A 9,488-nucleotide genomic window follows, 5' to 3' on the forward strand; every position below is an offset into this window, starting at 1 on the left:
TACAACCTTGATAGGTTTTAGCAACACACTTGAACAACCCTGATTTCTAAAAGAATGAGTCCCAAACACTCAGATATATTGCTGATTTTTAACCTACAGATACAGGACACAAACCTTTATTTATGTCTGTATTTCTGGCAATATTTCGCCTAATGTGGACCAGGATATATACTTTGGCCTGAAAATATCTTGCCTTCTGGATCCTTACAGTAATAATCTGCAGCAGTACTCAAAATTTCCCCAAGCGAACAAATTCGAATGAATGAACTTCAATAGTAAAAATATAGAAACAGAAAAAAAAAGTTAAAATGGAAAAGAAAAAGGTAAAAAAAGGTAGTGAAGAAAATAATCTGCAGGCTTATTCGATAGCCTAAACCTTGTATTAAGGTAAGCCATTTATTTCAAGTGATGTGTGTAGAACCCTGAGGCTTTGAGGCCACAGATCATTTGTGTTGTTAGACACTGACACACACAGACCAATGAAAGATAGGGAAAATGTGAGAAAAGTGAAGAAATCATGAGAGTAAAGGCAAGACAACTGTCAGGAAGTCATGCAAGGACATAAGCAGCTTACAGAGTCTATTAGCAAGTGTGATGTCTCTGAGGAATATGGCCTTAATAAATGCAGTCCATTACACCTTTAGACTCAGTACAGCTTCAAAGCTATCTGCATGTAAATAATTGCATGTTCTGTCATCCGGTATTATCTGATGATTATAAAGATAGCATTTTTTTGTTGTTGCTCATGTGATTTATGCTCCAGTTCTGCTTAAAAACTACAGAGAAGAGCTGCTGGTGACAGTACAACTTGGTATTCTCCAAAAGTTGAATCTAAACAGATTCCATGACGCCACACTTTGGGATTTTTTTTCCCAATCTCTCAGTATAAAAATATGTTGCCTTTAAGTATTGCCTCCCTTGGTTGTTTGCTAGAAGAATGTAATACATTCCACAGTTATCAAACACATTGAGACTGACTGAGTTGACTATTGATTTAATACAACCTGACAATATGTCACAGCAGTGAGAAAAATGTAGCTATGGAGAGGACTGTGTCATTAGCTATACAGAGATACACAAGTTTTTCCAGACTTTTTTCCACAGAGAGATGTCAATAAATTAAAAAAAAGCAAATAGTAGTCAGCATTGTAAAGTAATACATCTATATTTGGAGTAAGACGTCACCTGATGACAAATGGCAAATACGGTGGTCTACACACCATATTTTAAAAATTATTAGTATATAAATAATTCAATTGATGAAAGACAGCAAAACAAACACAGATAACATTGATAAGAAACACATAGAAGTAGAAAAAGCCACAATCCTTTCATGCTCATAATCTTACAAGAGTTATCATAGCTCTATTGTCTTGTCTAGTATGTTATAAAGTTACTTCTTTTCTTGACAATATCCACTTGGCAAGGATGCTTTCCATACTTGTAGGTCATCCCAACAAGATGATTTAAGAAGATTGATCAAAATTTTCTTATTAAATTTAACACAGTACACTGCAAAAAATAAGCATTATTGTCTTCAATGAAGCCTCAGTTGAATTGGCTTTCTATGCAGGTTATGAACCTAACACAGGTTAGGCTGCAGTCTAAGCTGTTATTCTTATTTGACCTCAGTACTTGAATCAAAATTTGGATTCCTATAAAACAGTTTCCTCCCAAAGAGAAACTGCTGAAAAATGGGCAAACTCTCTGTATTCTAGTCAAAGAAAAAAATTATCTTTCTTGTGGTGACAAACTCCTTTCAGCTAAGTTTTAACTTGAAGGATCTCACTGCTGTGCCACCAGGGCTTTTATGATCGAATCTGGAGGTTCCCATTTGGGCCGTTGGTGTCCTCTTCTTCCGTGTCTACATCCTCCTCAGGGCTGTGTCTTATGGGCTCTGCTAGATTTAGCTGCAATGTCTGCAAAGCTTTTAGGCTCTAGGTATTAGTTCTACTCATTCATCAGGTAGTACGTCTTGCCATCAGCTAGTGCAGTTAAAGCCTGAAAATAATAATGCAAATGAAAATTGATGACTGGCTTAAGTTAATATGTCAAGTTATGAAAAAGTACAGCTTCTGCAACCGCATCCAGAAGTAAAAAGGAAAAGCTTGAAGAAATAAGCTCTTCAGCCACTCTGGCTCTGTGATTATACGATTACAGATGAATATGTGATTAATACCCTCACACATCACTTCTACAAAAACAAGACAAGAAGTTGCCTTTGCCCATGTAACTAGCATGGTGAAGCAGTCTCAGATGTGTGTTTCTGTTTTACCTGGATGTATACTTAACCTCAAGTTAGAGACAATTATTGTTTTTACCTAATCCTATGAAGAAATTTAAAGGCATTTAAAAACAGCCAGTATCAGTTGTGTGTAACTCAAACCACAGCATTATTATTCTTTGAACATCAACATGTAATGAGTAGTAATTTAGGAGGAAAACATTTTGTGAAGACCAGTATAATATAATTTTACCCATCAGTAAGCAATAGTGCATAGCCATGAAGACTGTTTACATACTGACAGCTGGTCTGATAACGCCCTTCCCTCCCTGTCTATCATATAGGTTGTGCCCACACAGACCAAGATTTAGTGCACGGATCTTAGCATTTTGCAATTTCAGTAGTTTCGTATTGTCAGAAGTGGTTTGATAGTCTCCACAAAGTTTGCAAAAATTTTATTTGCATCATGATACTTGCTTCTTCCAGCACAACAGTCTTGCTATCCCATCTCCCCTGTAGCCATATACTACTTTTTCTTCTAGTGTAATCCTCTACTTCAAATGGCTTTACACACCCTGTCTTATGTAAGAATATATTCAGTATTAAAACAGCTTTTGTAGCAGTGGACTCTTTTCAAATTCTTAATCTACTCAATAAATTGTTACTCCCCTTTTCAACTCAAGTAGTTATGACAGCACAGTATTGCATTTCATTTTATTCAGTGGGCTGTGACAGCCCATAACTGTGACCTTTTTTGTGGACATGCTTATAGTTGTCAGGAATTATGACTTGTAGTGATCCACAAAAATGCTATTGCATTATCTCCTGATAATGTAAAGTACCATAAAATATATCATTGCTATAATAACAGCCTTTCATTTATTCTATTCTCTTCCACGGTTTGGAAAAGGAAAAATAGCAAACCAGAATACAAATGTATCAATTTGTAACATATTTTTGTTTTCTGTTTGTGAGTTGAACTGGTGTCATTGATGCAAGCTTTTTGCTTCTCTAGCTACCCTATTATTTGCATGTATATTAAAATTATGATTTTTCTCTAGGTTTAAGGACACCCATAGAAACACCCCTTTTCAGGCTATGCTGCACTCTTTCCATCAAATCTGACATTGTAAATGTTTGAACATAAAAATCAATTGCATGATATGCCTAGTGCTTTTCTTAGCCCACAGAGCTACTATAATTCATAGTTATAAGTCAAGCCATGTAAAACTATTGAAAATGACTAAAGATATAACCCCCTATAAAACTGCCATAATCCTTCCCTGCAGGTTATTTCTGTGTAAATTTTCTGTAACATTTGGATGCTCATCTAATCTTCATACATCTGAATATTCTGGAAATGAAGATGACTGTACACATAAGGGCTGAGCTTCAAATATTCCCTTGACTTTTTATTTAAAAAATAAAACATACGCCAGGCAACTTTATCTAACTATCTGTAAAAATTCTTTTGTATCTTCCACAGCAAGTAAATCACATAAAATGAATTAGTTGTAAAAACACTCAGTAAGCTACTTAATGCATTACTTAATGTTACTCAGAAAACAAAATAAGTAATAAAACTTAAAAGGTCAATACTGAAATGAAACACTCCTAGTAAAATGTTATGAATAAAACAATATGTTTATCTCACCCTTTTTTTTGCCTTTATTGTTACATTTGCATGCAGAGCTCCAGAACTTTGCCGTTCTGTTCTCAACTTATTTTTCTAGATCTGTGTGGGCATTTTGTTTCATTAACAGCTCTGCTGATTAACAGCTTCACTTTTGACAAAAGCTTCAAATAAGGGCAGCCTTCATGGATATTTTTTTCTTCTACAGCTCAGAAATCTGTAGTTATCAACATTATGTTTGAATATATGAAATGCCTATATTTTGGTGGGTGTCTTTGGGGGTGAGAATGAAAGATCACAGCTCCTTTGCCAGGTGCCATCACTTAGGAATTTTTCTTTCTTTTTCTCCTTCAAAGCACAAGGGGCAAAAAAAGATTAAAGTCTCTCTGATGTTCTTCTTTACAGGTGTAAAAAGATGCTGCCTATCTTCAGGTAATTTTTTTCTTTTGTTTCCTTAATTATTGTGTTCCTGTGGGAAACCAAAGTAATTTTCTTTAAAATAAATAGAGTACAACATTACGCTTTCCTTTTTCCCTTTTTTTTTTCTCTTTAAGAGACTGTTTAATCAGATCTGTGGAAGTAATGAGGGAGTATTCTAGTCTCTAACCTTGCAATTATTTCAAGATTTTTGAGCCTATACGCAGCTATTCTCTGTATTCCTCAGTGCCCTTTACAATAAGACTATTATGGCAAAGAGCTTGACTGCATTGTAGCTACTCCTAATGTTTATTCATAAGGTTTTGCCTTTGAAAATAATTCATAAGGTCAGTCTGGGAACACTTATATGTACAATTATGTTTCCATAGGCTTCTTCACAATAACAATCTGCCACCATGCAACTCAGCACACCTTGGGGCAAGGCCAGTGGGACCTGCAGGAATGGGCTGACAGGAACACCAAGAAAGTCAGCAAGTACAAATGCCAAGCAGTGCCCCAGGGAGAGCAGGGTCCCTGCAATGAGACAGGTTGAGGACAAAGGGGCCTCGAGGCGGTAATGGGTAGAGAGCTGAACACGAGCCTATGGCATGACCAGGCAGCAAAAGCAGTCAGCAGTGTCCTGGGCTGCATGAACAGAGGCATGGACCATAGGCCAAGGGAGGGGATTGTCCCTCTGCACCTCAGACCACAACACAGAAAAGACCTGCACAAACTGAAGGGAGCTCAGGGGGGCCCTCCCTAGTGGTTTGGAGCCCTTGCTCCCTAAGGACAGGCTGAGGGAGCTGGGCTGGTTCAGCTGAGACTCAGGACAGATTTGGGGATATCTAGCAGACCCCCACATCAAGACTATAAGAGGTTACCCCAATAGGCTGTGACAACTCTGTCCTTGGAAGGATTCAAGCCCTGGAACAAGCCATGAGTAGTCTGACGTGATGCCACAACTAGCCCTACTTTGGGTAAGAGGTTGGCCTATAGATGTCCTGAGGTCCCTTCCTGCCTGAAATAAGTTGCTATTCTGTGCTTCCACTTCTGATATGAATTGTACATTGGAGATAACAGTGTAGAAATCTTCATCTTTAAGAAGTAAAAATGGTGGCAGAACAGCACAGCACCAAAAGGAATTAATTTTATTTGGAAGTGGTGAGATCAGGAACTGCACATCTGAAGAAGCAAAAATGCATTGTGGCAAACACTGAGTTTCTAGGAAATTGGGAAATCCAGTCAGTATTGTATTTCAACCACAAAAACTGGATGTCAGTAGTGCATGAATTCTTTTAGTTAAAATGCATGGCCAAAGCATGTCTTTTCCATGAGAATTTTCATACATACTTTATAGTAGCAAACACCAAAAGATGTTAATGAGTATTACAGCTTGCCATAGCTGCAGACTGTACACACCTTCTGAATCAGTCAGGTTGGCTGACTGTAGCTGGATGATTGTGACAACATTATCTCTGGGAAACAAATCCTATCACATCTTGTTCTGATGTCTTTGGCTGTTCATTTTTGAAAGTGTAGGGAAAGAGGGAAGCAACTGTGGAGCTGGAGAGTTTCCTTTTGCAGTGAATATGCTGCAAAATCTTGACAAATGAGAGATTTTTGTCAAAGATGTGAGAATTCATATTCACTTAATTTTTGCACAGCTTAATGTTGTTTCCTTTTTTGTTTCATGCACTATATTTTTCTTCTGCAGAAGTATGACTTCTGTTTGGTTATGCTGAGTGGAGTGTGTAGAACTGAGAGCAAAGGCTGTTGCTTAAGGGTGAACTTGCTTGAAACCATGCCATATTAAAGCAAACTGATGAGGAAAAAAATATTTCTATATTATATAGCCCTTTTACAGACAACATGAGTGAGAGACATTGAAATGGTTTATGGCTTAAACACTGTTAAAATCACTGAAGGAATTTTGTCTGCTGTAGCAAAGTGTGCAAAGAAGCAACTGCTCACTAAACCAGCCCCTCTCCAAATATACCAGCTAATGTGGACTGTGATGGGAACTTGAGATAAGGTGGTACTGTTGTCCAGTTATCCCAAGAGAAGAATGCATCCACAAGTATGAAAGGCTGGAATGCTAATGGCTCAGACAATCATGGTGCAAGCTGGTGATGTGCGAAGTAACTGCCCAGGTGCTGAGGACAGCACACAGTCTGCAAACTGGGTGTTGAATAGAATGAGGAATGAGGCAAATCCTCTGAGATGAGGTAGGTTTTTTTGCCCTTACACAAATGACTCACCTGCGATAACTCCCCTCTAGGGAAGCACAGGGACAATTCACACATAGCCTGAAGATATTAATCTCTGCTGATGAACCATAATGGACATTGTACACACCAACCTGGGCTACTCTTGATGGATCTGGCTGCAACCATCACTTTGAAAAGACTGGGCCTCTCACTACCAAGAACACCACAAGAAGATGATCAATGGGACACCGTTGGAATCCACAGAATAGTGATATTTTCTCTACTTAATCTGTCACTCTGTCACTCCCTTTCTCTCCCCATTTCTTTCTTTCTCTTGTTTCTTTCTATCTCTCTTTATTTCACATTTACTGTTGAATAAAAATCTGTACTATTCTCTTTGGCGTATGGTCTCATTTGCACCTTGATTGTGTCAGAGGCATCTCTCTAATAATTTTAAAGAACATGATCATAAAAACAGGTGAAGTCTAGACAACTATTACTAGTCAAAACCATTTCAAAGATTATTTTGCATTGATGTAAATTAAGTATTTTTCTTACTTTTCCTTTTTTAATTGTATTGTCCTGCACATCATGGTGTTTTTTTCATTTTATTATAGTTTTTTTCCACAAGATACTTCCTAAGGACTTGATTTTGGTCCATTTCAGCTGCTATAAATCAATGCACAACTGACAAGAAGTCACTGTTGGTATAATACTTCTACTGGAATATACAAATCTTTATGTGTTTTCACTACAATGATTAATGTATATGTAATCAAAATAGCTTTAATGCAGAAGTAGCACTAGATTGTCAGGTAGCATTACCATGTGTATTTTTAATTGCACTTTTTTCAGTGGATATCTGAATTACTTTAAAAAGAAGGTTTGTATCATTCCTTTTATTTTACATATGAGAAAATAAAAGGGGTGTCTACAAGGAAAAATGAATGCCACAAACATGGAATTAAATAATGAAAACACTCCTCATGCCTAATATTGAAGTTCAGTTGCCCACTCTTTAGCACTGTTGACAGTAGGTTCCTGAATTTGCTAAATATCTCCCTGATTGGTCTGCCAGGTCCCAAGACATCTGGTCCTGTGCTGAAGTAACTTCTGTAGCCGTACAAGGACAGATTTCCCAGCCAGCACTCCACTGCCACCCAAGAAGATTCTGATTTCAAGCTGTGGAAGAAAGCTGACCAGCTGGAGCCCCTAGAACAGGCACAGGTGATCATTGATTTGGGTTGGACACCAATTAAAAGGATTATTTCCTTTGGTAATATTCTGAATACTACTAGAAGCAATGATGAGAAAGTTGAAAGTTACTCTGACAGACACAGTTCAGCGAGTGTCCCATCCTCCAGTTTTAAATAAAGGCCTCGTGCTGTGGATATGGAGTGCACTGCAGGAGACAAGCACTCCTGAGAAGTTAAGGCAATATTCAGGACATGGCTATATCCTTTTTCTTCCTAAAGACATCTTTAGTTTCTGCCACCTTTACCATTCTGCATTACTATGACCTTTCATGTCTTCTTTTACAAGCGGTTGCGAGTACACCCCATTACTAGATCCCTGAAAGCTTTAAAAATAATGATAGTTTTAGTGATCTCGTTTACAGTGTGTCCTAAGAAGTAGCACGATTTAGGCAGGGACTTGTGTGTGTTGAATGGATGCAGGATGAATAAGAGGCAGAAGGAGAAGAGAAGATTAAATAACTGGTTTTACCTCCTTCCAAAGAAAGTGTGATGAAATTATGTCAGAAAGGTACCCATGGCAGCACCGAACTCAGAGCACTGTATGATTAAGCCTCTTGTCAGATTACTTAAGGTGTCACATATGTCTTGTGAAACATTTCAAACATATTTGTATTTGCTAGAAGTAGCACTCATTGGGCAGATTTGTTAGTCTCATTAGTAGCATTTAATGCTGCATTTATAGTTTTTTCTATTGTAAAAAAATATCACAGAAATTAATTAACAAAAATTTAATCAATCATTTCTCTATTGCTATTAAGAGATTAGTATATGTAGGCTACAAGGGTTTAGAAGATGTAGCTTACATCTTCCTTCAGAAGTGTGGCAAGACATAGAAGTTCTGTTCTGTCACTGCTGTCTTTTCTGTCAAGTTAATACAGCCTCATTATTTCCTTGCATTCTTTTTTCTCCATACCTGTGTGTTTCTCAAGTAGTTGTGTATTTTATTTTGTGGTGTTCATCTAGTCAGTATAGTGCCTGACCCTTCATTATCTAAATGCATAGCCTCTAGCCCTTGGCCTTTCAGATTCTCCTAGCACAGATAAAAGCCAGTCAGTTCTTATCGTTGTACTCACCTATCTGCTGGAAAGGAATGGATGAAAACAAATAAATGAATAACTGAATTTTAGCTGTGCTTTCATCTTCATCCAGAACACACTTACCTGGTCCATCACCAGTGATAAGCAATCTATAATCGTTGTGTGCCCATTCAGGAAATCTTTTTGTAAGAAGCACAAACATTAATATTCCTTAGGAAAAGGCATCATTACTTAACAGACAGAGTTGTCCCATTATTCAGAATGAGATTGTCTTTTCTTTTTTTACTGAATGCCACCAAAAATGTATGGTTCTGGTTGCATTTTACAGCTGATAGTGTAGCAGAAATTATCACTGGTGAATATGGAAGATAATGCCAGAAAGTTACCCCTGCAGTTATTTATCAAACAAAATTTTATAAATAAGGAATGAAAAACAAAGGTGAAAGGCAAAGCTAAAAATGATGAAAAAATCCCTAGCACTATCTGCAGAGTTTTTCATTATCATAGATACAAAATAGTTCTCAGTATCTCAATGAAGGTAACGTGGAGATATGCCTGAAAAAAAATTACGGCAAACTCATATTTTAGTGTTTTAGTTTACTCTAGGAATTGCACTTTTTGAATAAAATATAGGTGACTTGACCTTCTTTTACAACTATAGCTTCAGACATATTCTGACATTATAACAAAGGGAAGTGTTGTCATCAGAAGTAA

This window comes from Neopelma chrysocephalum, unplaced genomic scaffold, assembly GCF_003984885.1.
Source record: "Neopelma chrysocephalum unplaced genomic scaffold, ASM398488v2 Primary Assembly neopelma1_25, whole genome shotgun sequence".
NCBI lineage: Eukaryota > Metazoa > Chordata > Aves > Passeriformes > Pipridae > Neopelma > Neopelma chrysocephalum.